The 26,641-nt window shown below is 46.0% G+C and overlaps 1 protein-coding gene and 1 long non-coding RNA gene across 4 annotated transcripts in view; both read left to right on the plus strand.

The window, feature by feature from the left end:
* LOC135375679 (spatacsin-like) overlaps positions 1-26,641 on the plus strand; it is a 504,414-nt gene that overhangs the window by 140,049 nt on the left and 337,724 nt on the right. The gene's annotated exons all lie outside the window — the stretch shown is intronic.
* On the plus strand, positions 4,042-7,204 carry LOC135375675 (uncharacterized). Its single transcript, XR_010417333.1, has 3 exons — positions 4,042-4,705; positions 4,775-4,946; positions 7,059-7,204. It is a non-coding gene; the product is annotated as an uncharacterized LOC135375675 (long non-coding RNA).

The following is a 26,641-nucleotide window of genomic DNA, read 5'->3' on the forward strand; positions in this document are numbered from 1 at the left end:
ACGGAGCGGAGCGGCTGTGTTTCTCTGCCGGCAAGCTGCTCTGTGCTTGGTGCTTGCTGACTTGGGAAGGCAGCGCACAGTGGCGCGTGAGCGATATGTATGTACCTTGCTGTTCAAGAGGGACTCATCTCCGCTCTGTTGCTCATGCACCGGTGCTAGTTCCCCTTTCTTAAACTCTCACGTGAACAAATATGTCAGAACACCTAACTTAACTGACACTTGTGCTGAACTCTCATGCAAACGAAATATGTGAGAACACCTAACCTAACTCACCCTCGTGCCAGACTGTCACGCGAACGAAATATGTCAGAAGACCAATCCTAACTGACCCTCGTGCCGGACTCTCATGCGAACGAAATATGTCGGAAGACCTAACCTAACTGACCCTCGTGCCGGACCCTCACGCAAACATAATATGTCAGAACACCTAACCTAACTGACCCTCGTGCCGGACTCTCACGCGAACGAGATACGTCAGAACACCTAGCCTAACTAACCCTCGTGCCAGACTCTCACGTGAACAAAATACGTGAGAACAACTAACCTAACTGATCCTCGTGCCAGACTCTCACGCGAACGAAATATGTCAGAACACCTAACCTAACTGACCCTCGTGCTGGACTCTCATGGAAACGAAATACGTGAGAACACCTAACCTAACTGATCCTCGTGCCGGACTCTTACGCGAATCATCACCTCGTAGATTTTTCAGCCTGGGCCGACTTGGTTCGCGATTTTTCCACCTGGGCTGACTTAACTCAGAAATGTTTTTCCGCTACAACAGGTGTGCGGTGTGGTTTACATGCAAGTATAGAGATGCAAAGGACAGCCATACATAAAAGTACAAGTGCAAATATATTTATTAATGCCAATGGTGTAATACCGATTAATCTGTGAAGGGGAAAAATCCAGCCAAAAACACCCAACCCAATACACAATCCAATACAATTCACATAATAAAGAATATACGAGGAGTGTTCAAGTCAAACCGGCACTTTCTCTCCTGAGTATACAAATGGCTCGCGCTACTTCTTTTTCGTCGTTTTCATACGCGACAGGCCTCAGCGTTCACCACGTGGTGGTCCAAAGATTGTGCAAAATAGAAGACACGTGCTGGACAAGATAGCCGACAACGATGTGAGCGCGCACATCGAACAGCAAACTGTCATGAAGTTTTTCGTGAATGAAGGCGTGAAGTCATCTGAAATTCACAGAAGACTTCAGGCTCAGTATGGCCACGATACACTTAGCCACAGCAAAGCGTTTGAGTGGTGCAAACGGTTCCGAGACAGCCATACCAGCGCAGGACGATCCCGACTGGGGCGACACAGATCCTAGTGTCAGACCTCAAAACAACTACTATAGTTGTTGTTTTGAGGGTATTTTTGCTTGAATTTATTACTTTAAGTGCTGTAGCAAGAAAACAGATTTGAGCCCTTTAACTCAGAGAACTCTCAGTGACGTGGGCTACTCTGCACAGGGTTCCGGAAAAAATGGTCCCTGGTTGCATAGGCTGAAATAATGGTCCGGCGTGGTTCCGTGCTCACAAAAATACAGGAGCGGTGTTGTGAATAGCCAATGGAACGAATCACACCTGTAGACAACGTGACAAGATTAAGGAGATATTCTCCAAGGTCCTGCTACCTACTGGATATTTCCGGCAGATAGGTTGAAAAAATGCAGTGAACAAAATGTCTGACATTAGCATGGGCGTAGGAAAAAATGGTCCCGGGTTGCGGAGCATTTTGCCAAATGAAATTTTTGTGCGTACTTTTAGCAGTGCGCTAAGGCAGTCTTCACGCATAAGAGTGGAGCGAAACGTCGAAGTCGCAAAAATTTGGTAATAACACACCCATAAAGCATAATCGTTCAAACTACGCAGTAATGGTTCGCTGTCGCCGCGTCACGGGAATTTAGGTTAGCGGTCAGTCTCAAGGTCAAGGCTCAAGGCTATCGCGACTACACGTGCCTTACTGGGCCAGAGCCTATACATGGCCAATGTTGCGTCATCTGTTATGCAAGAGCAGAGTCTGCGGGTCAGCCTCAAGATCAAGTGCTACCGGAAGAAGCAGACGAGTGCTGCGTCACATATCCCGAGCCAAGCGCTAGCGTGCGCCATCTGTTAGGCAAGACCAGAGGCTGCAGCGCTCCGCTATCCGCGTCTGCCTATTGACTTGGTGGACAAACTCAAGAACAGTCCCGGCGACAACTGTTTGTGAAAATTCCTTTGAACGGAATTTTTGAAAAATCAGCTAGGTCACTGAGCACATTAATGCAAGCATTGGGAGACCTATACATTCCCCCAACGAGTAAAGGTTGAGCAACACAGCAAGCGCAAGCTCAAACCATTTTGCACTCGTAAGCATGATTGAGTGAAGAACTGTAAACAGGGCAGTAGTCATAAGTCATAAATCATGCATACTATCGCACAGTAGGGCATAGAGTAGTCAGTCATAATAAGTCAATTTGTAGCTGGAATCAAGGAAATAGTCACAACAGGTGGTAAATCATGCAGGTAGTCCCATACTATCCCATAGCAGTGCATGAGTAGGCATTGTCATAAAAAGTCAATTCATAGCTGTAAACTGGGGAATAGTCATATCAAGTCGTAAATCACGCAGGTAGTCCCATACTATCCGAATAGTAGTGCATAGAGCAGTTATAGTCATAAAAAGACAAATTGTAACTATAAACAAGGAAATAGTCAAAACAAGGCATAACTCATAAATCATGCAGGTGGTTCCATACTATATGATAGTAATGCATACAGTAGTCATAATCATAAAAGTCCGTTTATAGTAAACAAGGAAAGAGTCATAAGAGATCGTAAATCACGCAGGTAGTCTCATACTATCCCATAGTGCACAGAACAGTGATAGTCATAAAAAGTAAATTTCCAGCTGTAATCCAGGAAATAGTCACAAGGTAATGTGTTCAGTGAAGCGGCATTCGCTGCAAAACGGCGTACGATGAAACGTCTTTCGATGAAATGGGCGGAAGCCTTTGTATACTCCTTTCCTGTTTCGAACGCAGACTACAGAGGAATTGAGACGGGGGAGATGGCACACGAAAAATATACACCAGGCAAATGACGTGAGACAGTGTGACGGGGTAATCAAGTCTTACAACCTAAATAGAATGGCGTAGATTCGGGCTAGCTGGTGGATAAACTTCACAATAAGCCCACCTGAGCGATGAGTAAGATATCGACATCTTGTCCGTCTCCCAGGCTTTCCTATCCGGGAGTTTATCTTACAACCGCACCACAGACGGCTGTGAATCCTAGCGTTTGTGACACATGGTCAATAATCCCTCGCCTCCCATTTTCGCAGAATGTTACCATCGGTTCCCTTTGGCGTGTACCCCCTCACACACGCACAAAACAAAAAGAAACAAAATAAAAATGAGGGAAAAGCAGACGGATTCTTAAAGGTCAGATATGCCGATTTTGAAGTGCCGCAGAACTGAGCGATACTCGCGCTGTGTGTTCATTACCGAACACTGAATATGTGTGCGAAATATCTTGCTCCAACTGTTCGTAGTTTTTTAGAAAACAGTTTTTTTAGTTCCCACGCCCGGCCGTCAGACCGTCGGCAAACCCTGCGCACGGGCGCACCGACGTCACTGCTCTTGGTTTATCTGTCTTTGGCTTGGCATGGACTCTTGGCTTGGCTGCTTGGCTTCTTTCGTTTCCTCCTCTGTGCATCGTACAGTGCTGGACAAAAGTTTACGGAACGCGCGAGTGGTGTATTTTCTCCTCCGTGCGACACCCTAGCGGCGAGCGAAAACGGGACAGTTCATTCGTTCAGAGGGATGGGCGAGTGCGCTGGTTGCGACACACTGCGGCAGTTTCGGTATCGCTTGAATGTGCCGGTGAAGTGTTTTGGATTGGTGTCGCTACCGGCGCACTCCTTTCCTCCCTCTGAATGAATTAACAAGCCCGCTTCCGCCCGACGCCAGGGTGTCGCACCGAGGAGAAAATACATCGCTGGCGCGTTCCGTAAACTTTTGTCCAGCACTGTACATAAGCGAACAGCTGTTATGTTGTTGCTAAGCCGGAAACAAAGCATGTGAATGTTTTTTTTTTTGGCACAGCGTCGTTTGGAAAGTGCACTTCCTTGTTCTGACCTTGCCTTTTATGGGCTGGAGCGATATGATTCGTGAATATGCCACGGCGAAGTTGTCGAAGATGCGACAGTGCTACGCTGTTAGAACAATTCATCGGAGCATTCAAGTGTTACCTATTATAAGCTTCCAAAAGACCAAGCAGTGCGAAGCTCTTGGCTGACAGTGGTGCCTGCTAATTTCCACTGCAAGGATTTCGTCCACGAATGTTATCATAGGTTACGCGCGACTCCAGAGGCAATTTGGAATCTCGGCACGAAATCGTCTGATGAAAATCTGAGGTGCCCGACGTATAACATTTTGAACATGCCACGGAGGATCAAGGCAAAAAACGAGAGCAAAAACAGGTAAGTCGAGGTTCAGATATAAAAAATAGCAAGCTTAATGAATCGATTGTGCAGCTGTCCTACTGCGCTTACTCTGATATAACCACGATTAACAACACAATAGTACTATTGATAATTTAACTTCTGAATTATCACAGGTGCACGCTGAAGGCGGAAATGAAGCATGATCTGGCTTGCATCATGGTCATGAAGAAATTGCTGACACGTTAGTTGCAGTCCACCTCCACCAACAGGTATGACAATGTGATGTTATAATTTGAGTATTCATCTATGTTCAACTTTTCATGTGCACTCGCATGCAGACATCTTGACACCACTTTTAAATCTGCCCTCAAAGTTACAACCTCTGCTTTCGGGGTGGAAAACAAAGGTCGCCATTCCGATTAGCTGCTCTCTCCCAGTTCAAGCACTTTTGTGTCTGGACACTGGTTCCTGTGGATGGGGTGTTACAAGCTTCACTGTCTGATATAGAAGGTACGTTACATTAGTTCAGTTAATTTGTGTTTTGCACATTTTTGTTACTGTTAGCTGGATTACTGTTGGACATACAATCCTTTGACACACCGAAGCTGATGTCGCCTCTGATAACGTTTTAGAATTTTCAGTGTCATCAACGTCCATTGAGGAAGGTGCCTTTACTATCTGTGAATCTTTAACTGAAGAATAGCCCAGAATTCATGTTAACATTCTCTACTCCTGTTAATTCACTGTCTGTTTTCTGAGAGCTAAGAAAAATGGAAACTATTTATTTGTCACAACTTCACGCTGGATACTGGTGTGGTACTGGCTTGACATGTAAGCTAAAATACCTGGATTCTACAATAATTGTGTTCAACTTGGTGCATTACCGTGGGCAATGCCACATTCACTACATTTTTAGTGGGTCCGGTGCACAAATACTGTGTGCATACTGCATACATACATACTGTTCGATAGGCAAAAATACCTGACCAGTGCTGTGTACTCTTACTGCAAAGTCACAGTACACAGAACAGCAATGTGCAGGTATGCTGCGATAGAGAGTCACAACAGAAAGAAGACTGTTGAGAGCATCTAAATTTTAATGAGACGAGACTTTCGTGCACAAGGCTGCTCTTGTTAATGTCTAACATGAAGTTACAAAATCCCAGAATATATAAAATATGTTGTAACGTAGAGAGCGAGAGGTGGTACAGACATAAAGATAATTATCTAATCATATATAGTAGAATCTCGTTAATTCGAAATCGTTTAATTCGAACCTCCGGATAATTCGAACTCTCGTCCGAGTCCCGTCCAAAGCACATGTGTTTCAATGGGGAGACACTCCCGATAATTCAAACAGACGATCGTATACACCGCATAATTCGAACCAACAGCGCTCGTGCGTCAGACAGGAACGGGTCACAGCGCCCCATATCTCCCTGATCATTGACCTTCCGTACGCTTTCCGTCCTCTTTCCGCATTTTGTGCTGTTCAAGGACGCTCTCTCCTCTTCACGACAGCAAGGAGTTTACGCGAACGCTTGCATTCTCCCTTTGTCCCTCTCCTCTTTCTCTCTCTTCCTCTTGAGGCCGTCAAGGGTGGAGGAGGTGTGTGCGCGTGCCGTCACTCATTTTTCTGACTTCGCGACTGTCAATATCGTTCTACAACCCGTTCACTGACATCGTTTATTTCCCTAACTTGCACCATGTCAGCAGAGACGACGGCGTGGAGACATTATCGACGCCGCGTGCGCCGGCTTAGAGACGGAGGTTCAGGCGACTCAAGCCACGAACCTGTCTCGCGATCCAGTGCCTTTACCAAGTACATCTGATGTAGCATCGGCGCTGGATATGAGAGTGCGCCATTTTTCTTCCGAGAAAAATGCGGATGCCACGCTTGAACTTGTGTCCGAATCAAAAGCGATGCTAACAGTCCCGCTAAAGACAGTCTGCTAACAGTCCCGCTTGCAAGAGCGAAATACTGACTGCTTTCAACCTTAAGTCTCTTCATAATTTCTGTAAGTGAATTCTTGTGAACATATAAGTCCTTTATTTCCTTCAAAGTCGTAACGCGCGGCCGTGACGCTCTGGGAGTTTTCTCCGCCGTAACTTCGGTTCGGCATCGGGAACGTAACGACAATAGCGGCGGAGTTCGGCAGCGTTAACGTTTTGAATTACGCCAATATAAATGCGTCTTGAAGTGACAGCGGTACCGCGAACATAAAATACGACCCGAAGTGCGTCGCGACACATCTGCATGCGCTCCCTGCGCCCAAGCCGTCTTCCAGGAGAGCGTCTCCCGTTAGTTCGAACTCCGGTTTATTCGAACAAATACCGCGGCCCCGTCGAGTTCGAATTAACGAGAGTCCACTGTATAATAAAATAAAAAGGGGGTACAACTCCCCCCTCAACTCAACTCGACAATTCAATAACTCTACTTATTCTCTACCTTACAACATGTCATATATCCTGGAATTTTGTAACTTTATGTTAGACATCAAGATGTACAGCCTTCAGTGCAAAAGTATTCTTTCTGTTGTGCACAATCATTATACAGTAAATGCGACTATCCATTTCTTGTCATTAAATGCTTTTCCTTTCTTTCTTTCTTTTTTTCTGCAGTGATGAGCATCCATAAGGACACATGACAGAAAGGGAGTCTCTTTGGGATGACAAATCCTCATCACCTCATGAGGATACAATGGTTGACGAATGGTTCTCAAGCACATCGAAACTTTCAACAAATAATTCATGAAAAAGCCAGTCAGTGCTAGCACCAGGAATTGAACGTGGACCGTCCTGCTACCAGTCAGAGATGTTCAGTGGCGTAGCCACGGGGGGCTAGGGGGGGGGGGGCTCGAGCCCCCCTACCTGCCACGGACTGACCCACACAAATCGTGCAAATCCGAGAACATAATATATGGGGGGGGGGACCAGTGTGACTATCGCGAAAGTTCTTGCAGTTCACAGCGTCTATCTAAGAAGCACTCTTGAATGGTTTTCAAAGTATGAGCTTTTCAAAATACTTCCGATCTCGTGACACCACTTCATTAGTCATGACAGCCTATACAACTGTGAACATCTAAATCAACTATTTTCGTTCCCTTTTATAATCCTCAGTTTGCAGTGTGCACAAGTATGTGTCTGTTGTCGACACAGGATCAGCGAGGGAGGAGGGGGGGGACGAGGTTTCGTATCGAGCCCTGCTACCTTTGAGGTCTGGCTACGCCACTGGAGATGTTACATTTCAGGCGCTCATTGACTTTTGGTGAATTACTTGTTGACTTTGTCCCAAGGTGGAGCTCGCTACAGCTCATTTGCTATCTGTTAATGTTGTGGCGTGTGTTGCGTTTTTCTCTTTGTGTGTTCCAGACTCAGAACGGTTAATTTGGATCAGGTCAGGTACGTTTCATTTAGACATGGCAAGCATGAAGTGGTGTTTCTCAACACAACTTAGCAGTGGTCTTCATGCATTACTGCTACGGTCATTAAGCGTGAATAAAAACCTGCACATTATCCATGATGTAAAACCCCAAGACTAGGGAACACGAAGGGACAGACACAAACATGTCCTTTTGGGTTCCCTAGTCTCGGGGTTTTACATATGCATCATCTTCACCAGCTCGCTTGCTTGTAGCCATTTTTTCTGCACATTATGTTCACTCTACTTTTATCGTGTGCTATATAATCTTGTTCAAGTTCTGTCAAACAACCTGTAATGCTATAAAAAAATTCAGTACACTGTTTGTGTGGGTTGAATGGTAGCGCATGAATGCAGGAAGGAAACTGTCATGTTATGGCAAGTGTTTACGTATTGTACATTTAACTACTAATCTTATTGGTTAGCTTTCGCTGGCGTATCATGTCAAGCTGTGTTATATTAATTTGGAACATGGTCTTCTTAGTAGCCAGAGCAGCTGATACACAGAGAGAACATAGCCCATGTGTGTTTGTCTTTTCCACCGCAGCCCTTGGGTTTCCTCCCTAATGGCTACACATGTCAGGGATAGGTTTCAGAACCGGTAGTTCCCGCCAAGTGTGAATTGCTTTTCAGGGGATCATCACGCTGGCAGATGAAACATATGGTTTAAATTATTTGCAGGACAGGAATTGCGTAGCTTCACACAAATACTACTACTACGAAGTAAGAGTGGTTTCAAATCTAGCTTTTTTGTGTTCCTGACATTATCGCACAAGATGTAGTATCCACTATGATCCTTTATGTGGGGGGTATGTACAGTGCAATCAACAGATGCTATTTACAAATCTGTGTTTTCTACTGTGTTGAAATGGGGTAGTTTGTATCTGAGAGCCATAGTGAAACACAGGCCCTCGAGAAACATGGCAACACATTGCAGGGACTCTGGATGCTGCCTAAATTTCCAGAACACACAGCTCAAGGCAGCGGTTAAATAACAAGTGGTTAGAGAAATCCAAGATAGTTGCATCTGTAAGCAGTCCGCTGTTGGATTTGCTTCTGTCACAGATACGTTATCTCAAAGGTAACGCACGGACACACTCAGAATGATACTAGGGCTGCCTGTGAAATAGAATGAGGAGAGGGGAAGATATATAACCCTTTTTCTTGTCTGTTATTCTATTGGTTAAATTGTCATTTTCTTAGCAGCATATATGTGTGGATATTCCAGAGTCTGCTAATAAATATATCAGTTTAGAGCTAGCAGTTGCATTGTAGATGTCTCATCCTGTCCTTGGTTGCTTGTGATGCACTATGGCCATGCTTGCTATTGCAAAAACAGAAAACCAAAAAAGACAATAGAAAAACACGGAAAGAGCGACCTAAAAAGCTGCCTGTTCTAGTGCTCACATGGAAGCAATGCAATGAGGTAACATGTTCCATTCATGAACTGTGCATAGTACTAGTACATATCACAAAGGCAACCGATTATTCAGATTTTTCTTAAAGTGCTTTGTTTTTTTCTAGCTTTGTTTGCACAGTCTGTTATTGGAGCTTTATGTGATTCCCCTCTTCAGATACTTTAAGATTGCTGATGCTGTGCAGTTTGTTAATTTTGAAACTGTACTGTGCTCAGGTACAAAAACAGAATTGTCATATCTGCATTTGAGCTCATAGGAATAATTTGTAAGTACTTTACTTGTTGACATTAATATTTGCACCAGGTTGATTTATGGAAAATGTAAATAAATATATTTATTTGCTTGCCAACCAATGCACAAATGTCTTCTTTTCTAGTGAGATATTCCCTGTTCACCAGACATAAATGTGGAAAAGTTAAAGGGGCACAATGATGGTAGAGTCTAGCGTTGCTTTTTGCCACTTCACATATATGCACTGTTATTCGTGTGCACATGTAGGAATAGGAAGGTAGAGGATGCGCATAAAAAATTTCGTATGCAGCCACACATATGGTTCAGAAGATTAATTAGATGATGTCCAAGCATATATAATTGTGCTTCATGTGCAATGGGTATGCTAACGGATTGCTTCCATGAAGCATTTTTATTTATTTTTTATAAATTCTTTTTATAAATGTTATTTTTTATTTTATATAAATTTCATATTACATATTGTATACTTATATTTTTATAAATTTTGTAAACTAAAAACTCAAATTACACGGCCCCTGTAAGAGTGCCCTTTGCAAATGGTTTGGTAACGTGTCTCGAACTGTAAAAGTAAGAGGCAATCGAGAATGCTGCAGACAAGGTTGCAACTTACATATTGCTTATCACGTCCTACATACAAAGTGATTTGTACAATAATTCCTGAGCACGGAGTTAATCCCGAGGCTGGCCAGTGATGTCACCCAGGACGACAAGTCACATAATTGCCTTTAACACTTTTACACCCCATGGGCTGAGTTGTGCATTGAAAGAGCACTCTACAGACGGATAAGGCGCACCTGATTCCTAGGATCTATGCTATGCCCTAACTCTTCAGACACCACATTTCTAAGTGGCAATATGTGCTCTGGTACTTCTTTTGCGTCTGCATAGTGTGCAACCACATGGCTACTGGAGCTTTCGTGTGCATGTTTTTGTGCGACGGTGTTCATTACAAACAATATCCAGATGTTAGACATAAAATGCAGTAGTTTGTAGCGTACCACACAGCGCAGCGTGACATGGGAGTGTGTGATTCAAAGGAAGCTTCTGGAAAATGGACAGAATCCCACAAAAAGTTTAAAATGTGATTTGTATTTCGTTTTACGTCTTTCGTCGTTACATACCATCGTCGACGCTGTTGCACATTGATAAATCGTACGTAAAACTTGTCCCATAGCAGTATGCGGTTTCTCAAATACATAGCACAATTTTCCTGCAGTAATAAAACGCTGTCGGCATTTTCTTGCTGACACGGCTGTCGAAACGTCAGTCTCTACAATGGGCAAGTGCTGTAAAGGGGCAAACGCAGACGCGACTTGATACAAGTTGTACGTGCTCACAAAACACAATCAACGAATTCCAGTCACAACATCGCACTGAGGTTGGTTCGCGAATGAGTTCGCAGCTGCTGCACTGTTTACTTATCGCGGAACGGTGGAACCCGGCTGTCCGCCATCTTCAAGCACAGATACGTGAAGCCGCGAGAAGCCGTAGCTGAAATCCACTGACAAGTACGAAGGCGCGTACACGTCACAATGCCCGTTCGGGTGCATCTACGTCATAAAAATGGCTGCGCCCATGTGTGTTTCGGAATGAATTACCTATTTTTCTGACATGGTACTGTACCGAACTGAGACAATGAAGGTGTATTTTGGGGAGAGCTGGATGTGGGCTTTCAGAATATCACAACCGTTTCGACTATTTGGGATATCGGCATAGCTGACCTTTAACAATAAATCATTGCGTTCTATACTTCTTGCCTCCCTTTTTGTTGCAAGTAGATAGTTCTAGTACATCGTACACTACCGCCTATGCGTGTAATTATTATTTAATATTATACTTGAATCATTATATACTAATGACTCTAGTATATCATTTTTCCTGAAGTGTCGATTGCTCCCCGACGCAACTATAGTTTGGCTAGGTCTAATTACTGTTTCTCGGCACAAGCTGGTTATACTGTCGAGGCAGCTGCTATTTTCTTTTTGTTAGAAACCGATTTGACTGACCAGTAATTCGTACGGAAAGAACTACACAATCGCTAATTTGTCGACTACCCTACAGTTGATCGTAGCAATCGCCAGGGACACCATTATGACACCGTTCCAATAAATCGACTAAGGACAGAGTTCTTTTTCTGCCATCATCATCATCAGCATGAGCAGCAAAAATCGAAGTTATCATGCGAAAACATGAACATTTTTCGTTCCCTAATGATAAATCTGATAAGTAGAATCCCTAACGATCATGAAACATATTTGCATATCTTGTACGTGTTCAGTAAAGAGGTATTCGATAAAATGCCGTTCAGTGAATTGGCGACGATGCAACGTCGTTCAACGAAATGGTGTTCGATAAAACGGCGTCTATGAAATGGGCGGATACCGAATGACTGTGGAATCAAGGCGTATGGATACGCGAATGCTGTATTGCGCATTATACGATGTCCCGCTTCTTGTAAATGACCTCCTTTGGAGCGAAGAGATTTTACGACTTGCCTTCTTCTAGGAGCAGCTTTTTGGCCTGCAGCCTCCCCGTAATCCGTTTTTTCCTTCCCGCGAGCGGGGAACAGCGTGCACGAAACCTGAAACTGTGTTCCACGTCAGGCGGCTACGGTTCTGCTAGAGTCACTATAGTGAGCTGGACATATCTGGCATGAAATGTAAATAAAGGGTGCTTTTTATTTTTTGGAAATCGAAAGCTACTTTGCTGTTACTTGAGCCGCAAGCAGCGGATACTTTTGTAGCACCTGTTTGAAACCCAAGTGCCGCAGAATAGGAGAGGAGTCTCTAGTTTCCTTCTAGTGCTTCTTTTTTCTTTTTCTGTGAAGCACACTGTTTCCAGAAAAAAGAAAAAAAGTGTACCGAATATTGTACTAAATAGCGTGCTTCTTCTTTCAAATTTAGTTACTTCTCTCTTTACGACGTGCCAACGCTATGCCGCGCTCACGTCAAATTACATCCCCATGCCCAGCTATACAACCGCACCCTGGATAAACATCATTAGAAACAGAGCTACGAAGGCTACCAATGCTAGCGACACAAAGTTCTCAACGCATTACTAGTTTAAGCTGCCAAAGGGGACGCAGCTTAAGGAAACAGCTTACTCTCAACTGACGAATTTAATGCCAGGAAACGAAAACATCTGACTAACAACATATGATGATGTCAACAGCAATGACTGCTGGTTTAGCACACTCAAACGGCGATATCACGATCTGTGCGACTCTCAGTTAGATAATCAAATTTCGCAGAAGACAAGGCAATTGACGGGGAGCTGACGCAATCGGGAGTAGTAGGGAATTAGGTCCAACAACGACATCCTTTTTCTAATCCAGTTCCAGGAATTCTATTCTAATCCAATTCTAAGCCAAAATCCAGTTCTAAGCCATAACAATCCAGTTGTAATCCAACGCAAGCCAATTCCAAAGACATCTGATTGGCCGCCATCAGCTCCGCCCACTTCACGTTGATTGGTCCACGCCAGGCCTACTGATCATTGATTGGTCAATCGTAGCTCTGCTCCTTTATGCTAATTAGTTGGCTTTGCTCCGCCCACTTCACATTGATTGGCTCATGCTAAGCCTACTGATCGTTGATTGCTCAATCGTAGCTCCACCTCTTTATGCTAATTACTTGGCTCCACTTCACGTCGATTTGCCCATGCCTACTGATCGTTGATTGGTTCACCATAGCTATGCTAATTACTTGGCTCCACCCACTTCACGCTGATTGGTGCACGCTGATCGCTTAGCCTCTATGCTAATTAACCAGCTCCGCTGATTGGTCCATTCTAAGCCTACTGATCACTCTCCCAGCCCTCTGATTGGCCACTACCATTCTAAGCCTGCTGATTGGCTGACTAACACACTACCCACTTCACGCTGATTGGTGCAGGCTGATCGCTGAGCTCCGCCCAAAATTAACCGGCTCCACTGATTGGTCCATTCTAAGCCTTCTGATTGGCCACTACTGATTGGCCTATTCTAAGTCCACTGATTGGCCAGCTGAACATAGCCTTCACCAGGGTCCTGGCCCTCGTTCTAGGCCTACTGAACATAGCCTGCACTAGCGAGGCAGCAGCTCCAGTGCGGCTTTATCTAATACGTCCAAACTTACCTTGTGGCGTGCAACTTTCCGCCCACTTCATGCATGCTGATTGGTCCTACCGATCCAGACTTCTTAATCCGGTCCATGCTAAGCCTACTGATCACTCTCTCAGCACTCTGATTGGCCGCTACAGATCGGCCCGGCCCGCTGAACCTAGCCTTCACTAGCGCCCGCCCTGCTCGGCCGCGGCTCCACTGTGGCTCTATCTCAGATGTCCAAACTTACCTTTTTACTAGGTCTGCCTACTTCATGCTGATTGGTCCATTCCAAGCCAACTGACTTCTAAGCCGAACCACGCTAAGCCTACTGATTGGCCCTTCACACCGAAGCTTAGCGATGGCTGGCCCCGACTGGTCCACGCTAAGCGTACTGAACAGTGATTGGCTAGCCTGACTTCTCGGCACCAGGCAGCCGCTTCAGACAAGACACACAACAATTGTTGATTTAAACCTTTATTTGGTACAACATCCTCCTGGCCCAGTTGCGGGTTCAGCTGCGTCAGAGAGATCGTTAGTCCCGGTCATCTCTTGCGCTCATTGGTCACTCAGCTCCCTTGGTAGATGCCATCTGGCTCATCTAACTGCAAGTGGTTGTGCTCATTGACCCATCTGACTACAAGCCTTTCATTGGTCATTATGTCTAGAGCTCCCTAACAGGCTCGAACTGCGATTGGTCACTTCCACTCATCGCTAGACCCAACTGCTATTCCCTCTAATCTCTAGATGAGATAATATAAGTTTAACTGTGGGATATTGGAACTTTTACCATAAGATAGATTTAGCCTGGGGCTGTTAGGCTCCACCCGCTATCGGCCCATGCCTCCATCCGGCTGCTCACTGGTTCACAATGAAACTTTTTCACATGCTCTGATGGTGCCAAAGAAGGTTCCCTACACATACAATAGATGGCGCCGGTTGTATACCCTCTCTGCAAAGATGGAGAGCCGCCACGCGAGTGCGAAAAAAAAAAGCCCATGGTGACTCATTTCTATCCAACTGGTTCATACTTCTAGAGAGCCAGCGTTAGAAGGCTGAACAGCTTACACGCCTCCTCCTCCTGCTGTTCACATAGCCACAGTTGCCAAAAACAAAACAAAAAACAAACGTGTTCAGGGTACACATCTCAAAACACACTCTACACGAGTAAAGTTGGCTTGACCTGGCTGCATGTGTGCATTACGTGACCCTGGGAACAAGCTTAGGATTGTTTTTTGTGTGCTTTGGAGTTCAACATAAAGATTTATTTCAATCAAGCAGAATGGCAAATGATGCTATGGAGTGCGTTCATTCTTATGAACGAATTTTGTCACAGACCCACAACACAAAACATTCAATGTGTTTTAAGTAGAGCGCAAAAAACTGCTAAGCAAGGAAGCCAGCACGCGTTCGAAATAAAAAAAGCTGAGCAGGAAGAAGCATGTGATCGAGAAAACATCGAGAGTTGATGCTGTGCAGAGAAAAACAATTTGAATGATCAAGAAAACCTATTAAGCTTGGGCTCGTTTTTGTTTTAGACAGCGTGTGTTCAACATAAGCAATTAAGTAAATCAAGCGGAATGACAAAGCATAGCGATGCTATGCGGTGAAGCTCAAGACGCACTGACGCTCTAACGCTTATTAAACATTGCTATGCACGCACGTACTCAATCTTAAAAAAAGAAGACTCAACCCAAACTGAGTATGAAGGATCGCCTTCAGAGCTCGCTCAGAACATTCGGCGCAAACATAGCCAGTGCACGCAACACACCTCGCACGCTGAGCACAATTGTAAGCACTATTAGAAAAATAAGTTCAGGGCACAACGTCGCATTATGAATAACTTCATCTCAGAAAAAATGTGCTCACCTTAAGAGCATCACAGTTATAAATATGACGGGTTTCACACCACATAGATTCCACGAATTTCCAGCGGCGCGTGGACAGCTCAGCTGTTTACGCATATTGCAGTTTTAGACGGTGCACTTCAACATAAGATATTAATTAAATCAAGCATAAAGCATAGTGATGCTATGTCGTGACTGACGCTCAAACGCTTATTAAACAAATTGGTTGGTGCTATGCACGCACGTACTCAATCTTAAAAAGAAGACTCAACTCAAGCTGAGTATGAAGAAACACAATTTCAGATTGCTCTCTCCCAGAACATCCCGTGCAGTCGCACCTCTGCGTTCCTTCTCTACTGGAAGCACCAATATTAGAAATAATAAGATGATGCAATGCTCTTCGCAGTATGAACAAGTTCATCTCATCAAAAAAATGGGCTTACCTCGTCACAAATATTACGCACGTAGATTCTTGTCCCACGATGCGCTACAGCAGGGAGGGAAACACGGGCGCGTGGACAGCTCTCACGATTTCAGCCTGCCCGCGCACACCTCACAACAACATGCGCCGACACACCAAAATGCTGCGCACCTTCCAGGTTCACCCCACCGCATGTCGGCAACTTACCGTGCCAGCCGCACAGAAAACTAGATAGCCGGCCAAAACACAGGCGCGTAATATACCCCTCCCGGTCCAGTTGGGGCCATCTGTTTTATATCAATGTTCGCTAGTTTCCGCTAGGTTGCAAGTCCGAGAAATTGGGTCACCTTGAGGATCAGCCTGCCACAACGTGTTCGAGCCATCTGTTTAATATCAAAATGCAAACCCCTATACTGTTGTATAAACAGAGGCAAAAGTAAGGTTATCTTGGTTTTGTGCTGATCGTGAATTCTTCCTTCAACGCCCGAACGAACACAACACAACTTGTTGTTAAAATAAATCGCCAGGTATTTTTTCCTGACAAGCTGTAACCGATAATCAAAGAATGACCGCAGCAGCGGTGACGGCTTTGCACGGCCTTTTAAGCGGCGTATTTTAATAACTTAGGAACCCACATAATGCCTTTCATGTTTGTTCCGTCAACGCGCTTCTCTCCGGGATACCCACGCCCGCGTTTCTTGCCCCGGCGTCTACTAACCTAAACGATGTCCCGCACGGATGCGCATCGGTATTGCCCCTAGCGGTACCTGCACAAAACTCGCCTGAGACTGCCATGTTGCCCTATTATAATGCATGGAAGCCGAAGTTTTCGCACTCTGTTAACTTTTATGCTGGGTATGGCTTTCAGGATTTTTCTGTACATTTCGCACGCCATAAATACGCAATCGTAAGTTCCTCAGGTAATTAGACAATGAGTTACGTGTGCAAAAGCCGGTATAGGTTTTTTCTGCACGCACCCTGTACATGGTTATTCGTGCATTGTAAACGTAATATGCTAGTCAGCTAAATAAGTGAATCATGGTGTTTATGGTCAATATTTAGCGATCCGCTTAATTCCTGCTTCATATCACACTGCGGCACCCCGCTTTAGAGGGCAATGGAAGAAGACGACGAGTGACAGCGTTTAGTACTTCGTGCACGCCCCTAACAGTGTGATTTGCTACATAATTTTTGTTCTTATTCCTAAACAGTGGTTAGCGTGCTGGCCATGTCAGATCGAGACTGGGAGGTACCGGGGTTCGAATCCTGGCGCCGGCTGGGGTTTTTCCTGGGTTTTCCTCAGGCACTTTAAGACATGTGTCGGCACAGTTCCCTTAGAAGTCGCCCAGGACGCACATTCTCCCAGGGCTTCAGTCGTGATGTTGCCCACCTCTGTGACGCCGCCAACGGCGAGCTCTTTCATCATCATCAGCAGCAGCATCACCACCACTGTTATTGCTAAATTGTCTACGTGAGGAAACCACTAAAGAGGAAGCGCAAGTAAAAAATTGCGAAGAAGGACAACACTTGGGGGTTACTAAGCTTCAGGTGCTTCCGACATGACTGAGATTAGGTCAAGTCAGGTGAATATGCATTTCATGTGTCGAGAGGGCTGGCGTATACTGCGCATCCCACGTGACAGATTAGATTAAGTCAGGTCAGGTGAATACGTATTCCATGTGTCGAGAGGGCTGACGTGGACTGCGCATTTGACGTGACTGAGATTAGGTCAGGTCATGTGAGGTGAATACGTATTCCATGTGTCGAGAGGGCTGACGTAGACTGCATCCGACGTGACAAATTAGAATAGGTGAGGTCAGGTGAATACGTATTCTAGTGTCGAGAGGGCTGACGTAGACTGTGCATCCGACATGAGTGAGATTAGGTCAGGTCAGGTTAATACATATTCTATGTATCGAGAGGACTGACATCGACTGCGCATCCGATGTGACTGAGATTAGGTCAGTTCAGGTGAATACGTATTCCATGTGTCGAGAGGGCTGACGTAGACTACGCATCCGACATGACTGAGATTAGGTCAGGTCAGGTGAATATGCATTCCATGTGTCGAGAGGGCTGACGTAGACTGCGCATCTGACGTGACTGAGATTAGATTAGGTCAGGTCAGGTGAATGCGTATTCCATGTGTCGAGAGGGCTGACGTAGACTGGGCATCCGACGTGACTGAGGTTAGGTCAGGTCAAGTGAATACGTATTCCATGTGTCGAGAGGGCTGACGTAAACTGCGAAGCTGACGTGACTAAGGTTAGGTTAGGTCAGGTGAATATGTATCCCATGTGTCAGGACGGCCGACGTAGACTGTGCATCCGACGTGACTGTGATTAGGTCAGGTCAGGTGAATATGCATTCCATGTGTCGAGAGGGCTGACGTAGACTGCATCCGACGTGACAGATTAGAATAGGTCAGGTCAGGTGAATACGTATTCGATGTGTCGAGAGGGCTGACGTAGACTGTGCATCCGACATGAGTGAGATTAGGTCAGGTCAGGTTAATACATATTCTATGTATCGAGAGGACTGACATAGACTGCGCATCCGATGTGACTGAGATTAGGTCAGTTCAGGTGAATACGTATTCCATGTGTCGAGAGGGCTGACGTAGACTACGCATCCGACATGACTGAGATTAGGTCAGGTCAGGTGAATATGCATTCCATGTGTCGAGAGGGCTGACGTAGACTGGGCATCCGACGTCACTGAGGTTAGGTCAGGTCAAGTGAATACGTATTCCATGTGTCGAGAGGGCTGACGTAAACTGCGAAGCTGACGTGACTAAGGTTAGGTTAGGTCAGGTGAATATGTATCCCATGTGTCAGGACGGCCGACGTAGACTGTGCATCCGACGTGACTGAGGTTAGGTTAGGTCAGGTGAATATGTATCCCATATGTCGGGCGGGCTGACATAGACTGTACATCCGACGTGACTGAGATTAGGTCAGGTCAGGTGAATACGCATTCCATGTGTGGAGAGGGCTGACGTAGACTACGCATCCGACGTGACTGAGATTAGGTCAGGTCAGGTGAATATGCATTCCATGTGTCGAGAGGGCTGACGTAGATTGCGCATCCGACATAGTGAGTGGTCGACATGAGTGAGATTAGGTCAGGTCAGGTTAATACATATTCTATGTATCGAGAGGACTGACATAGACTGCGCATCCGATGTGACTGAGATTAGGTCAGGTTAGGTCAGGTGAATACGTATTCCATGTGTCGAGAGGGCTGACGTAGACTGAGCATCTGACGTGACTGAGATTAGATTAGACCAGGTCAGGTGAATGCGTATTCCATGTGTCGAGAGGGCTGACGTAGACTGGGCATCCGACGTGACCGAGGTTTGGTCAGGTCAGGTGAATACGTATTCCATGTGTCGAGAGGGCTGACGTAAACTGCGAAGCTGACGTGACTAAGGTTACGTTAGGTCAGGTGAATATGTATCCCATGTGTCAGGACGGCCGACGTAGACTGTGCATCTGACGTGACTGAGGTTAGGTTAGGTCAGGTGAATATGTACCCCATATGTCGCGCGGGCTGACATAGACTGTACATCCGACGTGACTGAGATTAGGTCAGGTCAGGTGAATATGTATTCCATGTGTCGAGAGGCATGACGTAGACTACGCATCCGACATGACTGAGATCAGGTCAGGTCAGGTGAATATGCATTCCATGTGTCAAGAGGGCTGACGTAGATTGCGCATCTGACGTGACTGAGATTAGATTAGGTCGGGTCAGGTCAATATGTATTCCATGTGTCGGGAGGGCTGACGTAGACTGGGCACCGACGTGACCGAGGTTAGGTCAGGTCAGGTGAATACGTATTCCATGTGTCGAGAGGGCTGACGTAAACTGCGAAGCTGACGTGACTAAGGTTACGTTAGGTCAGGTGAATATGTATCCCATGTGTCAGGACGGCCGACGTAGACTGTGCATCTGACGTGACTGAGGTTAGGTTAGGTCAGGTGAATATGTACCCCATATGTCGGGCGGGCTGACATAGACTGTACATCCGACGTGACTGAGATTAGGTCAGGTCAGGTGAATATGTATTCCATGTGTCGAGAGGGCTGACGTAGACTACGCACCCGACATGACTGAGATTAGGTCAGGTCAGGTGAATATGCATTCCATGTGTCAAGAGGGCTGACGTAGACTGCGCATCTGACGTGACTGAGATTAGATTAGGTCAGGTCAGGTGAATACGTATTCCATGTGTCGAGAGGACTGACGTAGACTGCGCATCCGACGTGACTGAGATTAGGTCAGGTCAGGTGAATACGTATTCCATGTGTCGAGAGGGCTGACGTAGACTACGCATCCGACGTGTCTGAGATTAGGTCAAGTCAGGTGAATATGCATTTCATGTGTCGAGAGGGCTGACGTATACTGCGCATCCCACGTGACAGATTAGATTAGGTCAGGTCAGGTGAATACGTATTCCATGTGTCGAGAGGGCTGACGTGGACTGCGCATTTGACGTGACTGACATTAGGTCAGGTCATGTGAGGTGAATACGTATTCCATGTGTCGGGCAGGCTGACGTAGACTGTGCATCCGACGTGACTGAGATTAGGTCAGGTCAGGTGAATACATATTCTATGTGTCGAGAGGACTGACGTAGACTGCGCATCGGACGTGACTGAGATTAGGTCAGGTCAGGTGAATACGTATTCCATGTGTCGAGAGGGCTGACGTATACTGCACATCCCACGTGACAGATTAGATTACGTCAGGTCAGGTGAATACGTATTCCATATGTCGAGAGGGCTGACGTAGACTGCACATCCGACATGTCTGAGATTAGGTCAGGTAAGTGAATACGTATTCCATGTGTCGAGAGGGCCGACGTGGACTGCGCATTTGACGTGACTGAGATTAGGTCAGGTCATGTGAGGTGAATACGTATTCCATGTGTCGAGAGGGCTGACGTAGACTGTGCATCCGAAGTGACTGAGGTTAGGTTATGTCAGGTGAATATGTATCCCATGTGTCGGGCAGGCTGACGTAGACTGCGCATCCGACGTGACTGAGATTAGGTCAGGTCAGGTGAATACATATTCTATGTGTCGAGAGGACTGACGTAGACTGCGCATCGGACGTGACAGATTAGATTAGGTCAGGTCAGGTGAATACGTATTCCATGTGTCGAGAGGGCTGACATAGACTACGCATACGACGTGACTGAGATTAGGTCAGGTCAAGTGAATATGCATTCCATGTGTCGAGAGGGCTGACGTAGACTGCGCATCCCACGTGACAGATTAGATTAGGTCAGGTCAGGTGAATACGTATTCTATGTGTCGAGAGGGCTGATGTAGACTGCACATCCGACGTGTCTGAGATTAGGTCAGGTAAGTGAATACGTATTCCATGTGTCGAGAGGGCTGACGTGGACTGGGCATTTGACGTGACTGAGATTAGGTCAGGTCATGTGAGGTGAATACGTATTCCATGTTTCGAGAGGGCTGACGTAGACTGCACATCCGAAGTGACTGAGGTTAGGTTACGTCAGGAGAATATGTATCTCATGTGTCGGGCAGGCTGAGACTAGGTCAGGTCAGGTGAATATGCATTCCATGTGTCGAGAGGGCTGACGTAGACTGCGCATCCCACATGACAGATTAGATTAGGTCAGGTCAGGTGAATACGTATTCTATGTGTCGAGAGGGCTGATTTAGACTGCACATCCGACATGTCTGAGATTAGGTCAGGTCAGGTGAATGCGTATTCCATGTGTCGAGAGGGCTGACGTAGACTGGGCATCCGACGTGACTGAGGTTAGGTCAGGTCAGGTGAATACATATTCTGTGTCGAGAGGACTGACGTAGACTGTGCATCCGACGTGACAGAGGTTAGGTCAGGTGAATATGTACCCCATATGTCGGGTGGGCTGACATAGACTGTACATCCGACGTGACTGAGATTAGGTCAGGTCAGGTGAATATGTATTCCATGTGTCGAGAGGGCTGACGTATACTGCACATCCCACGTGACAGATTAGATTACGTCAGGTCAGGTGAATACGTATTCCATATGTCGAGAGGGCTGACGTAGACTGCACATCCGACATGTCTGAGATTAGGTCAGGTAAGTGAATACGTATTCCATGTGTCGAGAGGGCCGACGTGGACTGCGCATTTGACGTGACTGAGATTAGGTCAGGTCATGTGAGGTGAATACGTATTCCATGTGTCGAGAGGGCTGACGTAGACTGTGCATCCGAAGTGACTGAGGTTAGGTTACGTCAGGTGAATATGTATCCCATGTGTCGGGCAGGCTGACGTAGACTGCGCATCCGACGTGACTGAGATTAGGTCAGGTCAGGTGAATACATATTCTATGTGTCGAGAGGACTGACGTAGACTGCGCATCGGACGTGGCTGAGATTAGGTCAGGTGAATACGTATTCCATGTGTCGAGAGGGCTGACGTAGACTACGCATACGACGTGACTGAGATTAGGTCAGGTCAAGTGAATATGCATTCCATGTGTCGAGAGGGCTGACGTAGACTGCGCATCCCACGTGACAGATTAGATTAGGTCAGGTCAGGTGAATACGTATTCTATGTGTTGAGAGGGCTGATGTAGACTGCACATCCGACGTGTCTGAGATTAGGTCAGGTAAGTGAATACGTATTCCATGTGTCGAGAGGGCTGACGTGGACTGCGCATTTGACGTGACTGAGATTAGGTCAGGTCATGTGAGGTGAATACGTATTCCATGTGTCGAGAGGGCTGACGTAGACTGCGCATCCGAAGTGACTGAGGTTAGGTTACGTCAGGAGAATATGTATCCCATGTGTCGGGCAGGCTGAGATTAGGTCAGGTCAGGTGAATATGCATTCCATGTGTCGAGAGGGCTGACGTAGACTGCGCATCCCACGTGACAGATTAGATTAGGTCAGGTCAGGTGAATACGTATTCTATGTGTCGAGAGGGCTGATGTAGACTGCACATCCGACATGTCTGAGATTAGGTCAGGTCAGGTGAATGCGTATTCCATGTGTCGAGAGGGCTGACATAGACTGGGCATCCGACGTGACTGAGGTTAGGTCAGTTCAGGTGAATACATATTCTATGTGTCGAGAGGACTGACGTAGACTGTGCATCTGACGTGACTGAGGTTAGGTCAGGTCAGGTGAATACGTATTCCATGTGTCGAGAGGGCTGACGTAAACTGCGAAGCTGACGTGACTAATGTTAGGTTAGGTCAGGTGAATATGTATCCCATGTGTCAGGACGGCTGACGTAGACTGTGCATCCGACGTGACTGAGATTAGGTCAGGTCAGGTGAATATGTATTCCATGTGTCGAGAGGGCTGACGTAGACTACGCATCCGACATGACTGAGATTAGGTCAGGTCAGGTGAATATGCATTCCATGTGTCGAGAGGGCTGACGTAGACTGGGCATCTGACGTGCCTGAGGTTAGGTCAGGTCAGGTGAATATGCATTCCATGTGTCGAGAGGGCTGACGTAGACTGCATCCGACATGACAGATTAGAATAGGTCAGGTCAGGTGAATACGTATTCTATGTGTCGAGAGGGCTGACGTAGACTGCGCATCCGACGTGTCTGAGATAGGTCAGGTCAGGTGAATACGTTTCCATGTGTCGAGAGGGCTGACGTAGACTGCATCCGACGTGACAGATTAGAATAGGTCAGGTCAGGTGAATACGTATTCTATGTGTCGAGGGGGCTGACGTAGACTGCGCATCCGACGTGTCTGAGATTAGGTCAGGTCAGGTGAATACGTACTCCATGTGTCGAGTGGGCTGACGTAGACTGCGCATCGGACGTGACTGAGATTAGGTCGGGTCATGTGAGGTGGATACGTATTCCATGTGTCGAGAGGGCTGACGTAGACTGCGAAGCCGACGTGACTGAGGTTAGGTTAGGTCAGGTGAATATCAGGGATGGGCAGTATTAAAATACATTGTAATTAAAATACTATTTAAAATATAAATACATGTATTTATATTTTGTATTTAAATACAGACTCCAAAAATGTATTCATAATTATATTTAAATACCAATTTTTGGGTATTTATTCTTGTAAATACTTTATAAATACTCCTAAATACAGTATATACTGACTCGTATCTTAAAGTTGTGTTGCATTTGACCTTTCGGGAAGAAGACTGAGTTTGGGGCGCAGTCATGCCGTGTTTGCGCTAGCATGCACATGCGACAAACCATTTTCGTTGGCAAGTTTCTCACTTTGCGGACAACGGTCGCGACTACCCAATTACCCTGTTGTACAAAGCATCTTCGTCAAATTTAATACAAGCATTTGTTCATCGGCACCTGTGGAGACGCTGTTCTCCTTTGCGAATCCGATTGTACGACTGAACAGAAGATGCCTAAAAGATGCAGTCTTCGAGAAACTTCTAATATTAAAATTGCCATGGTAATCTAACAAAAAAAATGCTATTGTTCGTTGCTGATTTGTTTTTACGATCATCGTTATTTCTGTAGTTCCAGATGGCATTTTCCTCACAGTATTTATGGAAGTAGTTGCGGTATTTAAATACTGTATTTATATTTTGTATTTAAATACTCATATTGAAAAGTATTTATGAAGAGTATTTAAATACCCATTTCAACAAAGTATTTTGTATTTATATTTAAATACCCCACTAATATGAAGAGCGTCCCGAATTCACTCAAATTCATGATAGTTCACAGTGATATTCACGAGCTATCCCATCGGAAAAAAATAGCTGAATATCATGCTTTTCGGAGCACCGGACCATAGCGCGCGATGACTTTTTGACCGCAATCGCTCTCAGTGCGACGAAAGGAGGTTCCGAAGCCAGCCCACAGAGTGATAGTAGAAAAAGTAACAGTTCCTAAAATCGGGAGAGAGAAAGCATTATCCAAGCGAAAGTCGGACGTGATAAACCGTGCCTGTTTTATCTCTTTCTGCGATGTCGGGGAGGGCTGGGTTACCAACCTCCTTTCGTCGGACTGACAAAGATTGCGCTGAAAAATTCATTGTGCGCTATTCTGTGCGACCTCCGTAGAGCATGATGTTCGGCTATGTGTTCCGATGGGATAGCTCCTGAATATCCCTGCCGATTATCATTAATTTGACTAAATTAGACACGCTCTTCACATTGGTGGGGTAAAAAGTGACCTTTACTAGGCGAATTTCCGACTTAAGCTCGCAGAAATTGACATAATTAATTAAGCTTACGTTACACGACATTCACATGAGGAGGTGGCAAAAACCCAGTAAGAACAAATGCCATTGACCGCATGACTCTAGGTGGTGTAGTTTTTTTATTATAATTCAATGACACGTTTTCTGGGACACCCTCTATATAGCCGGATTGCTCTGTTCTGAAAAAGTAATTTTCGTAAAACATATTTTAAAAAGTGCATATTTTTAGCATACTTTGGTTCGTAAATTCGGATATTGTCTTAAAGTAGCTAAGAAGACAGCACATTTTTGGCTTTTCTTGTTTTTTCTGTTTGAAAAGGTCACGTCATCGTTGCTAAAGTACGAGGGGCGTTCAAGTCAAACCGGGACTTTCTGTCTCCTGAGTGTACAAATGGCTCGCGCTACTTCTTTTTTGTCATTTTCACAAGGGACAGGCCTCCGCGTTCACCACGTGGTGGTACAAAGTTTGTGCAAAACAGAAGACATGTGTTGGACAAGATGGCCGACAACGAGGTGAGCGCGCACATCGAATAGCGAATTGTTATGAAGTTTCTCGTGAATGAAGGTGTAATGTCATCTGAAATTCACAGAAGACTTCAGGCTCAGTATGGCCACGATACACTTAGCCGCAGCAAAGCATTTGAGTGGTGGAAACGGTTCCGAGACGGGCAGGACGATCATCAGTGCAGGACGATCCCGGCCGGGACGGCTCAGAGACCAGTGTCAGAGGTTCTGAGAACATCCAACTTGTGGAGCGCCTGATCCTCAAGGACCGACGGATAACATGTCTCGAACTGGCTCGAAAGTCGGACCTTTGTGTGGGAACGTTGAACACTATCATTCATGAACACCTCCAGTTTCGGAAAGCCGGGAGTCCTCCAAGTCCTCCAAGTCCTAAAGGAGTCCTCCACCTACAGGACAATGCACGCCTGCATAGCGCGCATCTCACGACACGCACCTTCAAGGAACTTGGCTGGGAGTTGCTACCACATCCCTCTTACATTCCAGACCTGGCCCCCAGCGACTCCCATCTCTTCAGGCCACTGAAGGCGTTCCTTGCGGGTCGCCACTTCGGCTGCGGCGACGACGTCAAGAATGCGGTCCGATCATGGCTGTTACGCGCCGGTAAGGATTTCTACGCTGGGACAAGGACATTAGTGCAGCCTGCGATTGGGTTGAAAAATAAAACTAATTTCTCGCCTGTAAGTTCATTTTACTTTTGCGAAAAATGAAAAGTCCCGGTTTGACTTGAACACCCCTCGTATATATCTCATTGATGCGCTGCTCAGATGTTTACCGGATGGCTGGTTATATGAAACGTTATTTTCTCGTCAGTTAAAGACGGCGGCCACTAGTTTCATCTCAATGGGAAGGGCGATTCTGGCAGTCCACGACTGTCGAGTCGTCGCTGGGAACGAGGCTAAGGAGCGCACGGGGACTGGTGGTTTGAGAGTAACGCAACAAGGTCTATATGGCTGTGCTCGTCACGCGTGATTGTTTGCGCTCATGTTGGTGTTCAGCCCTTCTTTCATTTCACAGCGGATACCTGTGTGTGCGCCTAAAAAAACCCGCGGGTCG

The sequence above is a fragment of the Ornithodoros turicata genome, unplaced genomic scaffold (genome assembly GCF_037126465.1).
Source record: "Ornithodoros turicata isolate Travis unplaced genomic scaffold, ASM3712646v1 ctg00000915.1, whole genome shotgun sequence".
Lineage (NCBI taxonomy): Eukaryota > Metazoa > Arthropoda > Arachnida > Ixodida > Argasidae > Ornithodoros > Ornithodoros turicata.